Source organism: Tamandua tetradactyla, chromosome 11 (assembly GCF_023851605.1).
Source record: "Tamandua tetradactyla isolate mTamTet1 chromosome 11, mTamTet1.pri, whole genome shotgun sequence".
NCBI lineage: Eukaryota > Metazoa > Chordata > Mammalia > Pilosa > Myrmecophagidae > Tamandua > Tamandua tetradactyla.
The window spans coordinates 100,379,792-100,405,710 of NC_135337.1; the positions used below are offsets into that span (position 1 = coordinate 100,379,792).

General features: G+C 40.1%; 1 pseudogene and 1 gene segment (V, D, J or C); both read right to left on the minus strand.

Moving 5' to 3' along the window:
• Positions 1-25,919, minus strand: part of LOC143650884 (immunoglobulin lambda variable 9-49-like) — a 156,401-nt gene that overhangs the window by 108,964 nt on the left and 21,518 nt on the right.
• Positions 6,132-6,979, minus strand: LOC143650987 (olfactory receptor 8K3-like; annotated as a pseudogene).

The following is a 25,919-nucleotide window of genomic DNA, read 5'->3' on the forward strand; positions in this document are numbered from 1 at the left end:
AATGGAATGATTGCAGACTGCCCACCTCTGTGCTAAGGGTGCCAGTCCGGGGAAAGCGGGGACTTTGGGATAAATCTGTACATATCAACTGAGCTCCCTTTTAAGATTTTGGAAAATTCTTTCTTTCATAAACATTGACATCAGTGCATTCCACCCAGGTGGCTAATCAATGGCTCGCAGTGAGTTGATAATCAACGGCTCGCAGTGAGTACTGGCTGATGCAGTGAGTTCTGTTCCATGTTTCCTGGGAGATGTGCACCCCTGGGGGCAGGTTCTCCGTCGCAGAAGGGGAGCTGTGAGTTCACCTGCTGAGTTGGTTGAGAGACTGGAGGCCCCTGGGGGCCACCGAAGACGTTGACTGGCAGAACTCACTGGAGAGGCTGGAGGCAAGTGCCAGAAAATGTAGAGCTGTGTTCCAGTAGCCATGTTTCAGGAAGATGATTGTATGATGCTAGAGCTTTCACAACGTGACTGTGTGATTGTGAACACCTTGTGTCTGATGCTCCTTTTATCCACCTTGTTAACAAAGATGTAGAACATATGGAATAAAAATAAATAATAGTTGGAGCAAATGTTAAAATAAATTTAGTTTGTAATGCTAGTGATCAATGAAAGCGAGGGTAAGGGATATGCGAGGTACAATCATTTTTTTTTCTCTCCTGTGTTCGTTTTCTTTCTTTCTTTATTGTCTTTTTATTTCTTTTTCTGAATTAATGCAAATATTCTAAGAAATGATGAATATGCAACTAAATGATGACATTGTGAATTACTGATTATGTATATTGATATTTTATTTATTTCCTTTTTTAATTCATCAATAAATTTAAAAAAACAAACAAATCATAGGGGTAACATACAACAAACTAAATTTAGTTGGAAATGCCAGTGATCCCTGACAGGGAGCTATCAGGGGCATGGTACCGAGAAATGTTTTCCTGTTTTCATTTTATTTCATTTCCTGAGTGTAGACGAAAATGTTTGTAGAAATGATCGTGATGATGAGTATGCAACTATGTGACGGCATTGTGAATTATTGATTGTATATATAAAGAAAAGAATGATCAAAAGTCAAGAACATTTGCATTTATTTGGTGTTTCTTGGTATCAAAAAACAATACTGAAAAATTAAACAGGAAATGAAAATGCGTGGGCCCAAGCCCCTGCGTCACAAAGGTCTGTGGCCATCAGCCAGAGGGCGGGGTTGCGGAAGGTGTTGCTATTGAGGAGGCCCTGTCTGCTGCCCAGGCCCCCGCTGCCGGTGCTTTGGTGGCAACTGCGGGTCAGGGAACACCAGGGAGGTTCTGCAGCCCCACTGCTCCAACGGTCTTGGGCTTCTGGCAGGCGGAGACCAATCATTGTGGTGAGCATGAAGGCACCGATCTCCGCTGCCAGGGAACGATGCCTGTGGACATCTTGTCCGACACCCAACAGTCCGAGCACCCCCGGCTCGCCGACCCCCTGGGTCGCTGGCTGGGCTTCCCTGTCAGATGTTAGGGCAGACGAACCGCGAGGTCTCCCCGACTCCTGAGCGGACCGGAGGCGCCCCGCAAATATTAGGGGTGCTGTGTGAAGGGATGCCTGGTGTCGTGCCGGGTGCGACTGTTCCAGCTTCAGGGATAGTTTTCCTGCAGAGCCACTTCCCAGATCGTAGGCTCTAGCCTGACCCTGAACAGTGCTGCCCCCAACCAGGGGGGCAAACAGCTGGGGGCGCTGGCAGTTTGGAACGGTGTTGAGTGGAAGCTGCCCTCAGGCAGCGGTGTGTCCATGGGGGTGTACGGGTGGGTTGAGCGGCAGGTTTCTTCCTGGCAGGAGGGTGTCAGTGTGCTGGAAGGGACCCTAGAGTGTTGGGCTACGTGCATGTTCGCAAGGTGCAGTGCCGTGAGCATGCCCGAGGTTGCAGGGTGCATGTGAATGTCCGATGTTGGGCGATGCTGGCACAGGTTTTGCGGTCAGCAGGTGCCTGTGGTTGGGAGCCGGACAGCAGGTTGGGGAGGACCTCTCACCACGATCTGGCTAGGCAGCGCAGCCCTTCCCAGCCTCATCTGTTGGGGATGTTGGCAGTGGCCATTGGCCTCAAGTTCCAAAACGGATTCAGTGTGCATGCTCGCGATTTAGCTGCAAAGTTAAACAGCGTCCGGTGCGGTTAGGGCTTAGATGGGAGACCACCTGCTGATTGCATCTACTTTCAGGTTTCTTGGTTCTGTGGACGTTGATGGGCAAGTCATTATGGGTACAACTTGGGTGAGGAATGGCATGATTGCAGATTGTCCACCCCTATGCTAAGGGTTTCAGTCCAGGGAAAGCGGGGACTCTGGGATAAATCTGTACATATCAACTGCAATCCCTCTTAAGATTTTGGTAAATTATTCCTGTGTTAAACATTGGCACCAGTGCATTCCACCCACTTGGATAATCAGCGGCTCACAGTCTCATTGCACATCTGTGGATTTAGGACAGTGATCATTTTGTAGAAGATGAGAAGATCTCACAGGAAGAAAAGAATTCACAGAAGCCATACCCTTTCTCCCTCCTTCTCATTCATCACTGGTATTTACAAATACACGACTTGCCTTATACTCTTCCTGCTCTCTATTATGTTTTGATTCTTTCTCCACACCGTTTTCATACAGTGGAGGAAAGGAGCAGCTTTAAAAAAAAGAAAAGAAAAGAATAAAACCCAAAAAACCGCAAAAAATCGATTTCCCAAGAGCACAGTCCCATTGTATACACTAAATCTTTCAATGATCAACCTCAAGAGTCAATTCTTGGGGAACAGTGCTCAACAGTTTGAGGTAATTCCCACAGCCACTCCACTCCCCCATAAATGAAAATTGGATGTCCCCAGAATGCTTATGAATCACCAGCAGGATAACATCAGGACTCCTTGAAATCTCTTGGCCACGGAATCCTTCTCTTGTCTCATTTCTCTCTTCCCCTTTGGGTCAAGCAGGCTTTCTCATTCCCTTGATGCTGGGTAATGGCAGGCCCAGTGATTTCTGTCCCATGTTTCCAGGGAGATGTGCACTTCTTGGGGCAAGTCCTCCCTGGCAGAAGGGGAGCAATGAGATCACCTGCTGAGTTGGCCAAGAGAGGGGAGGCCCCTGGAAACCACCAAAGATGATGACTGGCAGAACTCACTGGAGAGGCTGGAGGGAAGTGTCTGAAAATGTAGAGGTGTGTTCCAGTAACCATGTTTCAGGAGGATGATTGTCTGATAATAGAGCTTTCACAATGTGACTGTGTGGTTGTGTCCACCTTGTGTTCGATCCTCCTTTTACCTACCATGTCAACAGATGAGTAGCACCTACAGAATGAAATAAAATAGAGGGAACAGCTCAACCCAGAGCTTTGGAGTTGCAGAAAGGAATCTCCCCACGGAAAGTTGTTGGAAACCAAAGGCCTGGAAAATAGGCCTTCAGAGATCCTCCTGTGGCTTCCCATGTAAGAAAGAACCTCTGATGGAAGTTATCTGCCTTTCTTCTGAAGAACTATGAAATAAGTCCCCTTTTATTAAAAGCCAATCTGTCCCTGGTGTGTTGCATGGAAAGACACCACAGGCAGCTTCACAAGGGCCATCTGACCACCCTGGAGCATCTCAGTTTGTATTTTCCCTAGCACTTGCAACTGGATAGTGGGAACTCAGATGATCTAGACCAACTGAAAGTTGGCAATGGTGTTGCCTGTAAGCAAGGCTCTGAGCCTAGAGGGCATGACCATGGTGAGTCAGCAGTTTTGCTGCTGTGGGGGTTGGTAGATTGCACCTATACTTGGGGTATAAGGGGCAGAGGTGCTGGATGAACTTGTGTCAGTAGGAGCTGTGGGGGCAGCTGTAATTTCTGCTTCTTCATTTTGTTAAGGTGTTCCAGGAAAATCTTGACTGATAGGTGTGATTGTGCTGGAAGCTGAGCCTGGACCTGGATCTGTGGACTCTGCAACAGAGAGCTTTTGCTGTTGCAGCTGCTGCTGCCTGAAAAGCTGGAAATGGGCAGGTGTTACTGCTTTTTCCAAGAAGCTGGACCACTGTGGTCAGGGACACTTTCATCACCAAAGTCTGCAATGTGCTTGCACTGATGCCAGGTTGCACTGATAACAGGCTGTCATAAAATTGGTCACCCCAATTCAACCCCCAAATCAAGAGTTGCTGCCATGAAAACAATGTTTGTGCATGGTATGGCTTGGGACAAATTGTTCTGAAAGAAGCAGAACCCCTGGATATGGTTAAATCTTCAGATACCATTGTCAAAGTATGACACTTGTTAATAGCTTGAAAGGCAATACCAGGGAAGACAAATATGACACTTCTGCTCACTGTGACTGCTGTAGTGCTTACCTCACTAACTAAAGTTTTAATGACTCCTGCCAGCACTATTCACTGTAGTTATTGCAGGCCTCAACTTTGGCTGAGGATGATCATTCTCAGCCTGAGTCTGGGGTTGCAGCTGTGGCTGGGACACAGGATGGGACTGGAATTGGGCCAGACGCACTAAACCCAGCAGCCTCATGGGGCTGTTCCAGTGGTTGCATCTCTTGTGGTAGTTGTTGGTGCTGTTGGGAAGGCAGTGCCACCATGGTCTTTTCTACTGGTCCGCCAAGTCCTTTTTCTCCTTCACAATTTGTTCTGCACAAGGAGATGCAATCTGATTTTGAGGCAGGGGCTTGACGTAATTGATTCCACTTTCTGCCAACATGCTGTCATGCTTGGGCTTTTTCTGAAACAGAATCATGCCAAACAGAGGTTTTCCTAGTGGGCTTCTCCCAATTCAAAGCGGTTTGTGTACAGCTGGGTGTATGTGTCATTCTCATCCTGGGAACATATCTGGCTGGTAAGGAGAGGATAAATTTTTACCATTTCCCTCTTCCCTGTGAATGTTGATGTTCCACTGTGCTACCCTTACTGTTTGGAAAAGCCATACATTTGGCTGTAAAAGCTAACGAAATTACTGGTAAGGTCTCAATTAATATCTCAGCAGTTGACACAATTGTTAGGTTCAGAAGAAGCTCCAGTAACTCTCTTACACCCTGTAGGAGTGTCCAGTCTTCACTGAAGAGCTACTCATACCTGAAGTGGCTTGGCCAAATGGTGACTGAGGAGGAATGACTGCTTCCCTGAGAAGCTTCTTATTTTCCCAACCTGTAGTTGAGGGGTCTGCCTTGTGCTCCTTACACTCTTTCCTCACATACATGAGAGGCAGTTTAGACTTGGGAAAGGAAGTGTTCTTGTCCATGAGACACATAACTGAGTCAAAAAGATGTCATTGTCATCCTGAGAGTGTATGGGTGGGGCTCAGAGGCATAATTCCTGTGTGTTCATCTGCATCTTCACAGACTTAATCCATTAGGTGCCATCTCTGGCATATGTGAGAAGCCCCTCTTCCTCCACCAGCACATGGGCCTCCCACTTCTGAAAGGGCACTGACTTCCAGGACTCCCACTCCTTCACTGAACTCGTGACTACAGCCTCAGTGTTTCTTTATCTTGCTCAGTGGAAGTATGATTTCGGGTAAATCAAAACATATTTTTCCATTGGTGTAAGCTGTATGAACTTGGCTAAGTCCTCTGTGCAGGCTCTTTACTGAGTTATGACTTGCCTAAATATGATGATACAATATCTACACTTCATTCAGATACTGGCTCCCATGTGCACACTTGTGCATATTCAAGACTGTATTCAATGCCCCTGAGGTATGAGAGTTCTTGTGATTTTGAGTACAATGGATTCAGTAACCACAAACTCTACTGTTTTTACTAAGAAGTCAGCACCATCATGGGAGGATAAACTTCAAACAGCTTGGATGGTTTTCTGTGTCAGGAAGACCATGGCATAGTCAATTCCTTGGGCAGTGACTTCCCAGACCAAGGCTTCAGTTCCATTCTTCAAAAAAAATTATATTCAATGGAGTTGCTACCCACAAGTCCATAGACATGGACATCTTTGTACCTCCTGATCCTGCTGCACCATTCCTTGGCCTTGGCATCCATCATCAGATTCAGGTCATTCTCACAGAACACAACCACGATGAAAGTACAAGGTTCACATCTACACATCAACAATGGGTGCAAAGGAGGGCACACAAACCTCTCTGTTCCTGTTTAAAAATTTCATTAGTGTATGTGTTCTAGCAAAAAGTGTATTATATCACCAAGGTATAAAGTACAGAAGCCATTTCATCAGTATCAAATGAATTATTGGATTTAGGCTGCACATCCATAAGGAACAGAGTTCCAAAGAAGACTGCTACCACTCTCAGGTGAGATCCACATGTGGAGAAGGCCTTGTGCCTGCCCTCTGCAAAGTTCATCCTGAGGATGGCCATGAGGATCAGCAGGTAGGACATGAGAACTATCAGAAGAGATGACACCAGATTAAAAGCTGCAAAGACCAATATTATCAATTTAATTCCATGTGTGTCTGAGCAGAGCAGAGATATCAAGGGCAAACTATCACCATAGAAATGCCTGATGATATTGTAGCCACAAAATGAAGAGAAGAAAATCTTTATGATGATAAGCAAAGACACAAAAACACCATAGATATTAATTATCACCACCAGCAGGTGACAAGCTCTTTGTGACATGATGGCTGCATAAAGCAGAGGGTTTCAGATGACCACAAAGTGGTCATAGGCCATTGCTGACAAAATGAAAATTTCATCAGAAAGAAAAATACTGAGGAAAGTGAGTTGGATATCACATGCACTAAATGAGATTGTATGTTGATCTGCAAGAATATTAAATAGCATTTTGGGTCTCACAGCTGTTCAATAACCAAGATCAGTGGAGGCCAGATGGCTGAGGAAAAAGTAAATGGGTGTCTGTAACCTACAGTCTATCATGGTGAGGATGACTAAGCCCAGGTTACCCACCACTGAGACCATGTAAACCATAAGGAGGAGCCCGAATACTGGAGTCTGAGCTCAGGGAGATCTGTGATTCCCATCAGAATGAATTCACTCAGAACTATGAGATTGGTTTTGTCCATACAGGCCACTCAACAGGAAACCTATACTGGAATAATTATAAGAGCAATCAATAACTTTTGGTAAATATGAATAAAAATGAAATGTTTATACAATTTGTCTAAAATTATTGTAGGAATACAATTCCAAACTGTTCACAAAAAACTTTTTTTTTCTCATTTTTATGGCCAAAAAGTAACTCTTTTTTTGTAAATTGTCAACATCATTGCAGAGAATAAAATATTTGAATGGTGTGCATTATGAGAAAGATAAAAATGTTTTCAGCTTTACTCAGTAATTTTACTGTCACTTTGGGGACAAAAGTTTAGAAGATGATATTCATACTATTCCAGAGTTTATTCTCACATATTGCTAGTAACAAAATGAAAATCATACCTTCAAATAGATCTTAGCATTAAGACCTTAACCATGAATTAATTTATTAGTAAAAATAATAAAATCTAGCATCCTGTGCTTCCTAAGGATATAAATTCTGGACTATACATCAGCACTATGAAATATTAGTGAATTTTTTTATTCTAAATATAAGCACAATTCAGACTTTATTTCCAGTTTGTAGCTAACCCAGTGAATAGAAGAAAAACATAAATGTCACTGGAAAAAAGTCAAGACATTGACAAAATAATATATCCAGTCTTCTGCAAAAAGTTTATGACATCCAAAAAGATTTTTGTCATTAATAATTTATGTTATGGAAATCTCCTTAAGAAAGGTTAAATGGATTTCTTAATTGGATTTGGGTAGAAAGAGAAAATGAAAGAGAGAGAGAGAACAGAAGAAAGAGGGGGGAGGAAGGAAGAAGAGAAAGAAAGAAAGAAAGAAAGAAAGAAAGAAAGAAAGAAAGAAAGAAAGAAAGAAAGAAAGAAAGAAAGAAAAGAAAGAAAGGAGAAACAAAAAAGTTGAGTGATAATATACACAAAATATATCTTTATGAAAAATGTGACCATTTTAATTGAGACAATAAATTTGGCATTTCTAATTTAGGCAGTAACTTTTTTGTCTGTTTCTTCTTAGGTATGAAAATTATATGATGCTTAATCAAAAGAATGTTTTGATCTATGAAATCAATGCTGAAATATTAAAGGATTGAAATTTAGAAAAGTTTATGAATTACTTTTCAAGGCTGCAGCATATTAGTACCCCTCTAGTCTCCTTCTCTCTCTGTCTCTACACACGATACTCTATACCCTCAGACACATATAAAGATGAGGCAGATTAAAACAATAGATGTCCTCAAAAATGGCTGGAGGAAACACAAACAAGAAAACCATGACAAATTATTTTTTCTTCTTTTAAGGTAACTACAAATTAAAGAATCTTTCTGTTCTATCACCCTATTAGACATGGAGAAGACAAAACACTGGGAGCAAAAGTAGAACTACAGAGGAAATCATGATAGCCTTTTAAAAAACTTTCTCAATAAGGGAAAACATACAAAGGGTTTAACAATTAAGTGTAAAGAATTTTTGTAATGAGAAGAAACTGTCCTCCTGTGCTACCTGCTAGCATCCCCATAGCCATCTTCCAAATTGTGCGTTCATGTAGTGTATTGGATGGAAAAAGCAGGTAATATTAACAGTTTCTACTTTTACTTTTTCTCATGATTATATCATTGTTTCTAAAATTTCTTCAATTATTTATATGTTCATCATTTCACATGTAAAATTGTGAATATCTACTATGACAATAAGAATTTAACAAAGATACATCATCTCCTTCAATCAAATTTAAATAGACAGAACTAATCTAATTTCCTTTAAATCTTCATTTAGTCATCATTAATCAACAAAAGCATACTTTGATGATTTTTTCCATAGACGAGTACCACTTACATATGGCAGCCATTATTAATGTGTTCTAAGAAGGGTGAATTGAGAAACAATGCATAATTATTTTTACTTACCCATAAAGACAAGGATATAAAGTGTGACTACATTTATTTTCTCTTGTATTAAGGTAGATATACAATCATTTAAAATATGAAACTTTGCTTTTTTACCTAAAATTATCATGTGACTCTCCAATATGAAAATCACAATGCTGTAAAAGAGCAATGATCAAACCTTAGATTCCTCTGGAAGCTAGATAGACATTAAATGTATCAACTAACCAAGTGTAGGGAAAGTTCAACTAAGAGAAACAAAAGTGTACATTCCATTTACAAACATTAAACTACCAGTTTGCTTTGTTTTAATCTGCATGGCACAGATAAAAATATATGCTATACATATATGGTCAAGATCATATCACTCAGAATCCTTTATACAGTCTATGTGTTATTGATACAATTATCATCTTTCTATCTTTATTTTATATTCCATCAAATAAAGACAAGTACCCTTCTAATAAGTTGAATTGATGACTGAATTCCAATTTTAAGCCAGATACATATTCTTGCTCCATAATTTTGCAAAACAATTCTTTGCTTAAACCTTTAGTGGAAGAGATTTTAATCTAAGTTTTGATATCCTTTATCTGTGTTTAATCAGTCAAATGATGATTTTGGGTGATCTTGCAAAGTCTCCTCAAAGCCTTGGAGGTAAGATCCAGCAGCAGTCTTTTTACTGTTTGACATCACCGTGTGGTTGAGTAATACTGAGACAGATACTTCAATAGTTTCATTTGGCCTCACCTCCATCCAACTAAGAGTAGTACCTTGCAAATGACACTGATAATTTGAACTAAATTGGTAAATTTGGAAAATGAATAAAGAGGGCAAATTCAATACATAGTAAATGTAAAGATCATAGGAAATATTGTTAATATTTGTATTCATTTAAAGGTAAGTGGAAAGCACTATGGAAATCTTGAGGTTATTTCTGAAACAAAATTGATTAACTACAAATGACTATTTCTTAGTTGGCATCTTGTCTGTTGTCCTAATGTAAGAAGATAATCAAGAAAATCTTAGGATATGGGTGTGGAATTTGCCCTCCTCAGAGGGTGCAGGTTTGTACTATCCAAAGAATATCAATTAATGTAAATAACAATAGCCTTCCAGAAAGGCCATAATAAAGGTTGTTGAAATACCACATTAGTCTAAAAAATAAAATTATCAAGGAAAATTGTTTATAGACATTGTTGTCACATAGATTAGGTACTAGAGAATACAGGTTAAATGGAAGATGGGAACGATGAAAGGCGATGGGAAATCTGAGGGATATTCCTTGTTTTAGTTTCCTATGCTGCTGAAACAAATACCATGGAATGGGTCAGGATAAACAATGGGAATTTATTTGCTCATGTTTTGAGGCTTGGACAAAGCCGAATCAAAACAAAGAGACACTTTCTTCCCAAAGACCAGTGTCCTGGTGCTGACCACTGACACATGTTTATAACCAGAATCCAGACTCAACAACAACAACCAAAAAAATGTTATCAGGACCCCTGAGGAATCCCACAGGGTTTGCTGAACAGTAATGCTATTTATATATATGGCAATAGAATTATTTATATATAAACAGAATAATATTTTATATTATTAGCATATAGTAAAGTATTACTATTATATATTAAATTCATTTGGCTAGAATTGCTCAGTCATATGTATACACATAATTCCTTAGTAAATACTGCCAAATAGTTTTCCAATGTGATTTTATACCAATGCACACTCCCACCAGCCATGCACATCAGATAAGGGTCTCAATATCCTTGTCATCATTTAATATTTTCTGTCATTTTGATATTATATTATTTTCATGATTCTTGTTTTTTTATTATTCACATTTTCTTTTAAATCTGTTTTGTTTTTTTTTGCCTGGGAATTACACCTGGGTCTCCTGCATGGCAGGCAAGAACTCTGCCTGCTGAGCCACCGTGGCCCACCCAACTCTCAGCATTTTTAAGATACTAGTTCTAAGCCTTTGTCTAGTAAGTAAAATGTCTGAAATTTATCAGGGTTATTTTCTGCCATCTTATTTTTTCCCTTTGAAATCACAATCTTGTTTATGTGATTAATGTTTGAAATCTGAACTTTTGAATACTTTAATGAGTTAACTGTAGAATTAAATTTTTTGGCTTCCAAACATTTGTTTTATTTTTTTAATTGTTGAAGATGGTATTAGTATATATATTTGTTGATTTTTCCAACCTATTTTGCAAAACCTCTCTTCCCAGATGTATGTAATCACTGAAGTCTCTGTTTCAGCTAATATTATGATGGAGATTTCCTATAGAAAAGGATCTAAAAGGACAACTATAACAAAATACACCTCTCTCAAGATTTGCAGATTAGCTCTAGGTGTGTTTTTCCTTTATACCCTATTCAGCTTTCTTTATGGGGCCGGTTTCAGTACAGAAGCTTTCAACATTTCACTATTGCAGACATTTTTAAGGCAAGAATTTTATAGATATCATTTATTAATTTTATTACCTGTTTTATTCTATTCTGCTAGAACTTTTATCATAAATTGATGTTGAATCTCATCATAGGCCCATTTAAATTTTAAATTATAAATATTTTAATTACATAGATTGATTGTCAAAGATGAACTCAACCTTGAATCTTGCATATGTGCAGTACCCCTTTAGATTTATCATATTTTTATATGCTGTTATAAGAGTAGATATCAATACATATCAGAATGTTATATCTTAGTGTAAGTTCTTTCGGGGATGTATTTTTTCTTTCATTTAATGTTATACATGTGAGTTCTATCATTCTTCTCCATTTCCTTCTTCAAACATTGTATAAAATCCACTGTATTAATGCTTTAGTTGCCAGGGATTCTGTAACAAAATCTGTACTGTAACAAACTAGTCTATGATACTATCAAGTAAAAAAATATTGCCTCAACAATTCTGGGAGCTAGAAGTCTGAATTAAGGTTTTGGCTGGACCATGTTTCCTCTGAAATGCAGAGAGATCTGGCAATGGGTGTGAATTCATGATGTTCCTTCACTTGTGGTATAATTCTATTTCTGGGTTAATCATAGCCATCTCTTTCTCTTTCTGGATTAACATATTTCCCCTGCTTTTACAGATATCAGTGTTTAAAACATGGCAAGTTCACCAATACTGATAGCAGAATATACACATCTGTCATAATTCATCTAAGGACTGATCCTCTGTGATGCTTTAATTGTCCTGATTTTAAATTCAGTTTGGCCCTCATTAGAAATATATTCAGATATAGACCAAGCCTTGCACCTCACTATCCATACGGAAATACCTGCAAATTTAATACAAATATAGGGAAACCCAAGGAATTTTATTATTTTACTCTGGTGAATACATTAGCCTAAGTCAAATAATTAACATTTTACTTCGATTTTGTCATCAACTTACCATTTCAAATATCATTACTATAGAAGCATATGTCTCCATAATGTTGTCACATTCAGCCACCCCTGATGTGCTCTGCAACTCTATCCAAGCTATAATTTCTCTGACCTTCCTTAGGACTATTTCTAGATTTCTGCAAGGGACATCAAGACATTTCAAGTGACTGTGTCTCACTTACTCACAGCACCACCTTGCTCTTTATTGCATGCTTTATTTGCTTTTCTCCCTTCTCTGTCTCACAGTCTTCATGCCCATATTTATGCTTCCTGGAATTAACTGTAAGTTAAACATCATATAAACAAAGCTTTCTCAAAATATCTTTTCAGAAGGGAATTTAAATTGTGACAGTTCTCATTTCTTGTATTGGTGAAATGAGAGGAGAGATGTCCATTGCACTAATGACACTGCATAGATGTAACTAGCGGAAGACAATGATAATGCTAATATCACATTACTGAATAACTGGAAGGAAGCTATCATTGGAAACTATTAGTATTTGAAATATAAATAGTTGTTCAGCATCAATAGCTCTGACCCATACCATCTTTTCTAAGATCAAATTCTAGATTTCACACTGTGCTTTCAGCTTTCCCTTTCAGAATTTTCATTGTTTAGATTTCCATTACCAATAAAGAAATCATAAAAAATAGAAACAGATAACCTGCTTTCCTCAATGAGCATAATAATAGTGGTAAAAATACCAAGTTACCCAAGAAAACATCATTAAAATGAGAATATTAATATGTATGACATGCTCTGCTGAGCCCGGCACTGGTACTATTGTCATTTCCATAAGTTTAAATTGAAAACATGAGTCTAGAATTTTTACTGGAGCTAATATGATAATCATAATTAGAGTCCTCCACTCACCTTAAACGAGGAATGTGTTATTTCTTCCCCATGTGGTTGGTAACCTCACTGAAATAAGAGGAATTTGTGAGTGTCTCTCCCTTTTGAGAAACACTTCTGGGACCTGGACTACAATTTGTTATTATTTTCAGTGCATCTTAGACTGGGAAACAATGCCCCCAGGCCTTTGTTAATTATCCAGGGGTAACTTTGATTCCCCTATTGGAAAACATTAATTTAAATACAATTCCCTTGCTTTCTTGTGTTATTTTGTCCAACCACCTTGATATAAGTGTATTAATTGTTGGATACACGTTTTAATCTAAAAAATTATTTCAGTATTCAGCATCTTTCATATGAATTCCTCCAAGTCTGAGCATGAAGATAGGTTTCTTTAACATACCCTAAAATATTTTTAAAAGATTCAGAAAGAATACAAATTGTGAAAACTAGTTCCTCATTTTATTTCTTTAATCTCACAACTAAATTGAGTTCATCTTACCTTAATTGCTTATCCTGAAATCAACATCAGTCTTCATTCCCAATTCCATGTCACTTTTCCTTCTTATATAGGCATCTCTCCTAGTAGGTTGATATAGGTCCTTTAAAAAGGCATCCATGTCTAGCACTGGCCAGCTGTCCACTCTGGTCCATCGCATTACCAGGGAAGTCATGTGATTGCTGCTAGGAGAAATAGTAGGAGGGGTCTTAGGAAGTCTCCTGGAGACCCGCTGTGTCTTCTTCCTCAGAAGAGAACAACAATAGTTATGAAATCAAACCCCCACACTGTGGGACTTCAGAGAAGAAATACTCATGGGTCTCATATATGACCAACTCCTTGACTCTTATCATTAGGATTGTCTTGCCAGCCTGGAGCAACACCTATGTGTGCAAGAAACTCACATGCTATCTCAGCTGGATTGGGGTACCCAGTAAATGATTAAATCTTGGAGTGTTTGGTGTGAAGCAGTCAAGTTGTATATGTTCTATGAATACCATCGGTATGATAATGAAGAAGCCATGAAGATGTTCAAACAGTGTGCTCTGGTGGTGCTGGAAGATGTTAAGGCGCATCTCAGTAAGAATACTGGGCAGACTGTAATGTTGATGCCACTTGCTAGAGTGTAAAAGTCACTCATCCCTCTCCAGAGTTCTCCAGTCACTAGTCTCTCATCCCAGTGTCTCAATTTTGCTGGGATTCCATTAAGCCTCTTGGGTCTCACCATACCAGAATGACCTCCAATAGGCCCCAACAAAGCAGCATCAGTTGTCACAGGGTGAACCTTTCAGAAAGTATCAGAGTGTATAAGTATGTTTGTGTGTGTGTGTGTGTGTGTTTGAGAGAGAGAGAGAGAGAGACTATGTGTGTATATCTAGAAATGAACATTCTCAATTTTCTCTGACCCTTCTTAAGGTAAAAAAAAAATAGCATCCATGACTCATTGGTGGCCTAGGCTCAGTTTGGACATTTGTCCTGCATATCCTCATATCCACATATTATTATTGCCATTCACACATGGGAAAAATGAGTCTCAGAGGAAAAAATGAAAAAAGAACATGGATTTTTGGCTTCTACAATTACTGATTTCAATCCCAGGCCCCCTTATCCTCTGGCCTTTTGTGGATTCATGAGTTTCTGATAGTTAGATTCTCAATATTACATGGGAATGCATCTACTGTATGAAGTTGAGAAACAAAGAAGAGAAAGGGCACAGATTCACTATCAAGTACAGTTGGCCATCAGAAAAAGATTTCTTGAAGAGAAGAGGCACAAATTCTGTCTCACTGGTGGGGTTGAGGGATGACAGGGTGTGGGTGGGTATTGATTGCAAAGGGGTATGATAAAAATATTGTAGTGTCCATGGGACTGGTTATTCCATGGACAAGGAAATGTCTGTTGATCAAAGTGTACTGCTGAGACAGGTAAGCAGTGTGGTGTCCATGTTTGTAAATTAAATCTCCATATAGGTGATAAAAAGAAAAATACAAGGTAAAAAGAATAATCCCATAAATAATATATTTTCACATGTTAATCAAATAGCATATGATTTTAATTTCATCATCAAAATTCCCACTAAGTCCCCTAGTGAATACAGTCTAATCGTGTGAATTTAAGGCTTGATCTCAGTTAGGTTTCCTAAGTAGTTTCATCTAGATGAACCAAATCTCGAGTAAACCAACCAAATAACTGTCACTCTTTGCAATGAATGGCAATAGAAGAAATACTTCATTTTAAATATTTTTTTGAAATGAAGTGATCTATGGATGAAAGCCTTACCATCAATGAAAATGACTTCTGAGTCCCTTGCATGATTGCATCTCTGGTTCTGACTATATTATTTCAGGTTGGGCTACCTTCCTCTCTTGACCAATAAAATTTTATGTATATACATATACATAAATATATATATTATTAGGGACCATTTTTGCCCATGTGGTTTAACACAGAAGCAATGTGGTCAAGCTGCAACTATATTCCATAAGGTGTCCTGGTTTGAAGGTGTTATGTACCCAGGAATAGCCATGTCCTTTTTCCTGATCCAATATTCTGAAGGCAGTCATGTTTCCTTTAATCATGATTCAATATTGTGGGTGGAAATTTTGGATCATTTTCATGGAGATGTGGCACACCTAACTGTGGGTGTGACCTTTTGTTTGGATGACTCCATCCATTCAAAGTGAGTCAGTTAAACTACTGGAGTCCTTTGAAAAAGTAAAAAATTTGGAGAAAGTGCAGAGTTGACAGAAACACAAACATTTGGAGGTGCTTGGAGTGCTGACAGAGAGAACAGATGCCTACACATAGATGTGTGTAAATTCAGAGCCCTGCAGATATTGCCATATGCTTTCCCATGAGATACTAAGCAAGACAGAACCCAGAGTTGTGTCCTGGAGGAGATAAGTGAAAGCCCAAGATGCTCAGAGAGGAAGCCAGTGGAATCAGAAGCTGAAAGCAACAGTGCTGAGAAAAAGGACCAGCAGATGTCAGTCATACACCTTTGTGTATGACAGACATTGTGCTTTCTTGAGTCAAGGTATCTTTGTCTGGATGCCTTAATTTGAACACTCTTATGGCCTTGGAACTGTAAACTTGTAATTTAATAAATTCCATCTTAAAGGTCATTCCATTTATGCTAAGTTGCATTCTGGTAGCACTTGGTAAACTAAAACAGATGGTATAAAATATTCTTGCATGTTTCCTTGTTCTTTCTATCTACTTATGAATTGCTGCATATCTGTGTGCATATCAGTATATGTTGTGTGCCAGGTATAAGCCAAATTTCTACAATACCACAGATATAAATATCTTAGGTTTTCTGGACCATACTCTCTCTGTGTAACAACTGAACTCTGTCATTTGAAAAGAAAATCAGCCATAGGCTATAAGTAAGAAAATGAGTGATAATTAATGTTATTTACAGAAACAAACAGCGGAGAGCAATTGGGACTGAGGGTTGTCATTAGCTGACATCTCCTCAATCCAACACTTCAAGAATTTTAGAGATCTAAGGCATCTTTCCATCCCTTACTCTAACTCTCAACAAGAAGCCCTAAGCCAATTCCCACTTATCTGGAGCGTCCTTCCCTAACATCTTCCTCACCTGCTGATCAACATTGGTCTGTGGCATGTGACATAAAAGACAAGACTCTCTTAGCAGGATGGGACCGTCAATATTTCTTGGCAGTCTTGCCTGGCTCCTTCTCACTTCTCTCTATTTCCTGGAATCTGTACATAGTCCAGACACTGCTGCTCCCCAGTGCCATACTGGAATTACATGACAACTGTGGGCTATCCAGGTATAGAGTGGACATACAGAGTGTGGGTGAAGGGAAGCCTTGAGACTCAGAGCCAAAAAAGAATGCATTCTTGACCAGGCTCACAGCCTCTGCTCTGCTACCAGATCAGGACACTTCCTCATCTGCCCTTCAGTCCCCACACCAGTCACACAGATGTAATTATTTTGGCCCTGAATCCCGTACAGAATTTATGGCAGCAAAATGAATAATTGATGAGAAGGCAATTTGGAAACTATTAAACTTTAGCATGGTGCCATTAAAAAAACCTTTTTTTCCAAGGTTACTATAAGTGCTTTTTATGTTTTAAACATTACAGGTAAATATTTATTTTTAAAAAGTTTCAAAGAAATATATCCCACTCAATGCTTTGTTTGTCATTTTAGAACCAAATGCAGCTAATCGTTTTTTTGTGCATCCTTTCAGAAATTTTCTATGCATAATTCAAATATGTGTGTGCATGTATTCATCAACTCAGGGCTTCCAGACAGAAATACAATGAAAGATGCAGAAGTATTTTAAATTTTCAAAGAGCTACTAATAAAAATGTGAAAATAAATGGGAAAATTTTATTATTATATGTTTTATTTAATTCCATATATTTAAAATGTATCTTTTCAAAATTTCATAAAAAGTATACTAATAAGATATTTTACCTTCTTTATTTCATATCAAGTGTGTTGGTTTGCAAAATGCTGCTGGAATACAATATACCAGAGATGGAATGGTTTATTAAAAGAAAATTTATTAAGTTACAAACTTAAAGTTCTAAGCTCCCCAAAATGTCTAAACTAAGGCATCCAGAAAAAGATAACTTGACTCAAGAAAGGCTGATCTCTGTCACATGGGAAGGCATATGGCTGGCATCTACTGGCCCTGATACCTGGTTATGTTGCTGTGAGCTTCTGATGCCAGTGGTTTTCTCTTCAAACATCTGTGGACCTTCACTTAGTCTCTCCATGACACAGCTCTGGGTTATGATTTGCTTAGCATCTCATGGAGAGGCACATGGCAATTTCTGCTGGGCTCTGCATCTCCAAACGTCCATATTTAGGCATCTACTCTCTCTGTTGGCAGTCCAAGCATCTCCAAATGTCTGCATGTCTGTTGGCTCTGAAGCAGCTGTATGAATGGTATTGCATTGAATCTGTAGTTCAATTTGGATAGAATTGACATCTTAATGGAATTTATCCTTCCAAGCCATGAACTTGGAATAACTTTCTATTTATTTTGGACTTCTTTGACTTATTTTAGCAACATTTTGTAGGTGTCTCTGAACACCTCATTTCATCCTTAGTTAAGTTTTTTCCTAGATATCTAATTATTTTATTTGTTACTGTGAATGGAATTTGTTTCTTTATTAACTCCTCAGTTAACTTACTATGAGTGCATAGAAACCCCACTGATTTTTGCATGTTGATTCTATCCTGCCACTTTGCTGCACTCATTTACAATCTTAGTAGGTTTGTCATTGTTTTTATGGGATTTGCTAAATATAGAATCATGTCTTCTGCAAAGAGTGAAAAATTGACTTCTTCTTAGCTAATTTGAATGGCTTTCATTTTTCCTTCTTACCTAATTGCTCTAGCTGGAACTGCTAGCACAATGTTGAATAACCCTGGTGACAATGGACATACTTTTCTTACTCCTGATCTATGAAAGAAAGCTATAAGTATGTCAATGCATTTTCTGTATTAACTGATATGATCAGGTAGTTTTTCCCTTTATTTCTTTTATTCTGCTCACTTTGGGATTAATTTACTGTTCTTTCTCTAATTTCTCCACTTGTTCTGTTAGGTATTTGGCTTTAGTTCTTTCTTTTTAATATTGGCTTCTAGGTTTGTAATATCCCTGTAAAAAAGTGGTGTGTTGAAATCAACCACTATCACTGTAGAGATGCCTGTTACTTAAGGTTTGCCAGTGTTTTCCTCATGCTCTTTAAATTTGCAATTTTGTCTCTAGCATATGTTAAATTTCATCTAAAATATCTTCCATTTCCATTAGAGCTGCTGTTTTTTCAATGTATTCTTTCTAATTCCTTTTTGAAGATGCAGAAATTTTTATTGGCCACTTGTTCCCCAAAGGGCACAATGCATCTGCTGCTCAAGCCTCAGAAGAACTTTGGTGTCATTGTCAAATACCACTTTGCCATTCATAATCCTGTGAATAGGAATGTCTGGCATGGAATTGTTGCATCCAGGGATGTTTTGCGTGGAATTGCTGCTGTCCATGGCATTGCTGTGACTGAGGTCCTTCCCATCTTCTAGCAGATGGTGGTAGATGGTAATCTCAGCCTCCAGATTGTCCTTTTTATTCAGCAGGGCATCATAATCCTGGGTGTGTTGCTGCCCCCCTGATCAGGTCTGTTCCAGCTCTGACTCTAGGTGCAGCAGGATCCTGTAGAGCTGCTCCATCTGCTGGGTGTTGTGGACTTCCAAATTCAACCAGCTGTTCTCTAACCTGGCCTTCATATTTCTCATGGAATCCATGTTGATCTTCAAGAACTGGACAGTGTGTCTCAACTCCATAAGTGTCATCTCAGCAACTCCTCTCTCATAGGTCTGAGGGGTGACCACTGTGGTACACTCTTCAATCTGCTGAGACCAGTACTTGTTCAGCTCCTCTCAGTTCTTCTGAGTCAACGTGTCATACCGGACCCAGGTGTCTGCCATGATCCTGTTGCAGTCCTGAGATTTTGGGACATCAACCTGCATGGTTAGCCCAGAGCTGGCAATATGGGCTTGTAGGCCCTTTACTTCATCCCCATGGTTTTTCCTCATTAAGAGCAGTTTCTTCTTGAGAGCCTGGATCTCCATTTCCAGCTGCAGCTGGGTGATGTTGGTGTCATCAATGACCTTATGGAGCCAATAGGTGTAATTCTCCTCAGATTGGCAAATGGCCAGCTCAGTCTTGAACTTGACTCTGAAGTCATCAGTAGCCAGTCAGACATTGTCAATCGGCAGAAGCTTGTTGGCATTGTCCATAGAATTTTCAAAGATCTGTGCCCTTATTTCCTCTATGATCTTCACCCAGTTGCCCCAGTCCCTGACTTTGGGCCCCTTCTTCCCCAGGTGTTCTCAAATTTTGCCTTCAAGTCTCTGATTCTCAGTCTACTGACTGCTCACCTTGTCCAGGTAGGAGGCCAGACACTGGTTCAGGGCCTGTCTGGTCTTCTTCTTGCTCTGGATGCCCTCAAATCCTGCCACACTTATGGCCATTGCATTGGCCAGGTCCCTGGCCCTCCAGGTGCCCTATGAATTAGAGGAGTGGGATACTGGGATCTTAGAGCACAAGCCACTTGTGCCTGCATAGATGCTTGGTGTGCTGCTGGTCAGTGAGACCCAATAGCTGGGAAACTGGACAGATCTCAGGTGTTGGTAATTGTAGAGAAGGTAGTGAATGGGTGGTGAAGCTTATGTTCTCTGGGAATGAAGGCAAGAGTCTGGGACTCAGGATATGGCTCTCTCTAATTCTTCTTTATACTCTTCTAGTGTCTTCTTAATATCCTTTATCTCATTAAACATCATGTTGAAATTATTTAGATTTGTTTGGTCATCTTTTATTTGTCGTTCCAAATTCTGTATTTTCTCTTTTTAATTTGGCTTGGCCATATCACCTGGTATCTTAATGTACCTTGTAATTATTTCCTGGGTTTCTGTACATCTGATTATCTTATTAAGATTATGTTGGAAGTGGGTTTCCTTTTCATCTAACAATTTGTTTCTAATTGGATTCATGTTGAAGATTTCCTCTACCATGTGGTTCATTGGTATTTCACACGCAAACTTGGGCCCCCCTCCTATGGAGGGGATGCAGACCTGTAAAAAAGGGACAACAAATCCTTTCATGATATCATACATTCAGCTATACAGTAGAATCCAGAATACATTCCAACACAAATGTTCTGTGCTCCAATATTCTTCCTGACCAACTATCAATCTTGGGACAGTTTCAGAAGTTTTTACTGTGTCTGTAGTTTTGTGTTTTGCACAAGGATGATGTAGTTGAAATTAAGGTCCTTACAAATGTAATTTTGAAAGATACTCACATTTTGCTGAGTGGTTGCTGTGGCTTCTGAAATGTCCTTTGGCTTCCACTGCAGGAATTCTGATAGTCAAACCAAGTGTCTGGCTCAGTTAATTGACACTGAAATATGGATTTTCCCTGGGAAAATGGGCCTGTATGTTTCTGCCAGTGAGCCAGGAAAGTCCACTGGTCCTCTTGCTTTGCCCATGTACAGTAAACTGAATGATGAAATGATGACCCCACAAGTCTTCTTACTTGTTTGACAGGATGAGAACTAGCATCTCATTACATGACAGAACTAACCCTCAATTATCAGGTTGGTTTAGAAACAAGGTTTATTATAAAGTCTAGAATTTGCTATTTACAACAAGTAAATTTTACCTATCTCCAATAATAATTCAATAATCCCCCATCCACCACAACACACAGTAATTTGATACCCCAAGGGTGAAGATTACAGTGAGACTGTGCAGAGAAGCCTTTAATCATGGTAGTTCCCAATGGTAGACTCTTTGGGACAGACTGAGAAATGCTGCAGTGGGGTGAAGTAAGTTTGGGACACATGGAAAGATCTTGGGTGGGCATCCATGGCCTGAGGGCAGTGCAGTGCTCCTTAAGTTAGTGAGTTGTCTATGGGAGTCCAGGTCAGACTCTTTAGGAACAAAGCCATCCTGACATCAGGAGCAGTTCAGGGATGAAACTAGAGTCATATTTGAAGGCTTCGATAGGCTGGTTGTGAGGGAAGTGCCCACCTGGGTTGGTCTATCTCATTGAGGATGACCAATCCACCCAAAGTGCTAGGCAAAGGAAGAATGAGCTTTAAGTCAGAAGACATTGGGGCCAGTTAGTACCTCCCTTTGGCAATTTGAGTCCTTTCTCCTTCCTTCACAGAAAGGCTGAGAGTATTCTGTTCTTGATCTTGGTCTTTTTATGGCAGGTCTGTTTGGTGAGGAGAAAATGATAATTGTTTGAGAATCCATCGTGTAGAAAATTTTGGACATGTCTGGGATATTCAGCTCTTGGAGGAGGGGAATAGAATTGCTCAGGTCATGCTTACTGGGGGTCCCAGATTACCTGGTTCCCTGTAGGCCTGTGAGAGCTGACCTGTGTCAGAAAATTGGGCTCCCCAATCCAAGTTCAGAATTACTGAGGGTCCCTAAAGACCTCTTTGAATAATACTTTCCCAAAAGCAGGCCCAAGAAGCATTTAACTCAATGAATCTGGTTAAAAATTAACTCTGACTCTGCCAGTGGGAACTTCAATCTAGAGCTGTCAGAGGGCCCTCCCACATGGACACCTTACTTCCCAATACTGGATTACACACTTTTAGAAATCTCCGAGCTGGAAGTCTCTTAAAATGCAAACATTTCTCTGGAATCTTGTACTTCTCAGAAAAGGTGACTGAGGCCCCAGTAAGGGTAATCAAAGCCTAAGCTTCCTGAACAGTGGGCCATAGATTCCTTCATGCTCTGGGATACTTCACAGCCAATACTGACATCCTCTGTGATCCTACTTCCTGCCTGTCTGCTTTGGCTTACAGTCTGTTGCAATGCCATGCTAGGCCAGACTTCTACATCAATTATATGGCTACTTCTCTGGATCATTATTCACTATAAGCCTTAGTTCTTTTTTTCCGAAAAAATACGTCCCATCTACTTTGTACATATCATGAAAATGGTACTGAATGATAAGAGAGGATTTAGAAAACAATGTAACAGAATGCAGAAATCTTTCCCTGAGATAATGGTTGAGAAGGAATGTTTAGCTCATCAGATCTAAAATAAAGGTATCATCATAATGGTCTGTAGACAGAGTTTGCACTCTCTCATCCAGTGATTTCTTCTCCCATTGAGGATGAGAAAGGTGTAAAGGCCATGAGTAACTGCTTCATAGACCCAAAGCCTAAGCTGCCTGGCTATAAGTCTTTGCTGTGAATACTGAGTTGGCTCCTCAGAGTCTCCAAAGGGAATCAATGATTTTGCTTTGTTTTCACATAATAAATACATGGATTTTAATATTTGGTATTTATGTCAACAGTTATCATGATAATTTTGGATTCAGACCTTATCCCCTACTGACTAGAAGGTGCCCTGCAAGTGGAGACTGTGGGTTGGCTTCATGCCCACTGGGCCACGTAGAGAGGCCTTTCTCTTAGATTTCCCCAATATCAGCTTTCAACTAAGTCCCACACTGCCTTGGCCACATCCAGGCAAACCTCTACCCGAGAGATGTAGCTGACAAGGGGCAGTCACTTTGACACCACAGGCTTCCTCAGCACAGGTGGGAGTGTGAGTGAAAAACCACCATTTGGACAGGTTTCCAGTGTACAAGGTCTTATTTATGGGGGCTGGAAATAACATGCTGAGGCTGCTCCCATGAATGCTGCCATCTACAATGAATTCCTTAACTTACTTTGATCCTCTGAAATCACTCCCTGCAGCTTGTGATCCATTGGCTTACCTTCTTCCACACATTGTGCTTGTCCATGGCTTTGTCAGCCACAGTCAGAGCCCTGTATTGGCAGATCAGCTGGAGTGTGTTGTGGTCCGGCAATCAAGTCATGTGTACTGGAGTAGATTCCCTTAAGGGCAACAAGTGGGCCCCTCTATAACTGTGTCAGCCTTTCACAGGTGCTATGTTACTTGGGGAAATAAAAGCAGAACAGGAGTTCCTACAGCAGAACATGGCCCCAGACTCTGGGTGATTGAGGTGAGGGAATAATAAAATCCTGAGAAACTTCTAGATAGCCTAGTGGCTGAGTCACAGAAAAAATTCCCCAGATCACTGCCTGGAAAGAGCATCATCCTAGGGAGTCCTCACAAACTATCCTCAGTCTTCAGAGGAATAATCTTCAAGTGGCTACTCCAGGTCCTGTAGGTCAGTAGGCATAACAATCCATGCTCAGACCTGAGGATATTCCCTCCATTCTGTGAAAGGCAAGATCTGCTTTAGACATGACATGAAGATGAAGGTTCTGTTCCACTTCAGTTTTTTCACACTTTGCAGGCAGTGCATGGGCAAGATTGAGATTTTGAGAAGTGCTTTGATGTCAAAGAAACACCCGGTTTTGTCTTTCTCTTGTATTAAAGGTAGATCTTAGAACATACATTCACAATGATTCCTACTCTAGCAAAAGGACAAATGCCAAGGGTATCCAGTGAGAAAGGCCCTTAAAGGGTTGAGGACCTGAACAGAAGTCTGAAAAATAAAACCCAAATGGCCAGTTAATGACTGGATGGAATTCCCCTTCTCACAGGGAAATCACAAATCAAATCACCAAAAAGCCACTCTATTCTAGGAATTCTGTTTTTGGAGGTGAGAAGGGCAAGCAGCCCATTAGGACACAAGAGAAGTTCCCTGCAGCATTGCTGAAATAACCCCAGAAAAGAATCCTTGCAGGACCTGACAGCATGGAGAGGCTGAACTGCAGCTCTGTATAACCTTTCTTCTGGACTATGATGCCGGTGTCTCAAGCCACAATTCTTGGCCTGGAAGGTGTAGTGGATGTGTTATGTGAGTATGCAGAGTGCACAGGAACTGATGTCAAACCTTTTGAGTCAACCCACCTTAGAGATCAGGAAGGTCTCTAAGCACTGGAAAGAAGATGTATGGGAAGACCAGATGACTGTTCCACAGAATTGCTGTATTTAGAGAGAGACAGTAAAATCAGCAGCAAAGTGTAAAGGAGCTGATGGCATACGCTGAAATGAACCAATCTTTCATCCCTTCTCAGATGCTAATACAAAGATGTGAAAAGTGATTTTTCTGCTGGCCAAAAACAGGGCTATATGGATTGATGGGCTCTGTGAGTTGTGGAGAACCAGATGCATTTGGGCATGAAACTGGGGGCCAATCAGATGACAAAGCCCTGAGAGGGTACTGTGAAGGGTCTGGGACTTTCAGTTAGCCCCAGTAGACTCAGGACCCTGGAGTGTAGACCACAAAGTTTTATACTCATTTGCACACATTCTTAGCCTGGGATGCATCCAGGAGTTCCCTGCATCTTGCACGCATTTATAATGTAGATAACTCCCTTGAGCAAATCCTCACCAATCTCCTCCATGGCTCTCTGCAAACCAAATGCCCAGAGCCATGCAGAAGGTGTTCAAGAGACTGCAATTCAGATCAGGCATGGACAGGGTTCTGCACACACATCCAGCCCTCTTGGAAAGGTAAAGACCACTTTTAGGCCCAAGATTAACAAGTTGAATGATGTTTGCCTCACCATCACCACTCACCCTCTCACCTGAAATATGGATATAAAAGGCCCATCAAGGATCCCAATCCTGCCAAAGATGGTCCATTCCTCAGACCTGCAACAAATTGAGAGGAGGAAAGATATGGGTTTGTCCAAAAAGGATGACAATAGGGGCATTTCCTGAATTGTCTGAATTTGGGTACTTTGACTTATATTTGAGAACCTCCCAGCCAATGCCCAGTGGCTTCATAGTGTAGGGCTGAGATAACATCCACATTAATCAATTGGAAAAGTTCCCATTTCCAGTTTTCCTGAGGCCATAACCACTGGAACTATGAACACAGCAGGAGAATGTGTTGCTGTCTCAACCATCTTTTTCTAAGTTAGATGGCTTGGTGGATGTCTGTGGAATCTGGGTGTCTTGTTACCAGGGTTCCAAGTTCTGTTGGGCTTTATCTCCAAGGATATGAAGATGTTATCATCACAGAACACCATTTTCAATAGTTAAGTACACCTGATCTACATCAAAGAGAGAAACAAGTTTCTGTCTTGGTGAGAAGGTGAGTTTTATTACAGGTGTACATGTAAGGAACTGCATGAAAACTTTTCCATGGCCAACTCACAGTGAGAAGGGTTATTTTGAATTTAATAACTCCAAGCAGGTAAGTAAGTGCTAGTATCCAGAAGAAAGCAGATGAAAAAATTGGAAGAAGAAAAGTCGTTTGGTAAGCATGTCCTGTTAGCTTAGAAGTCCTCCCATCATTCAGACTTGTTTTTCAAGAAAAAGA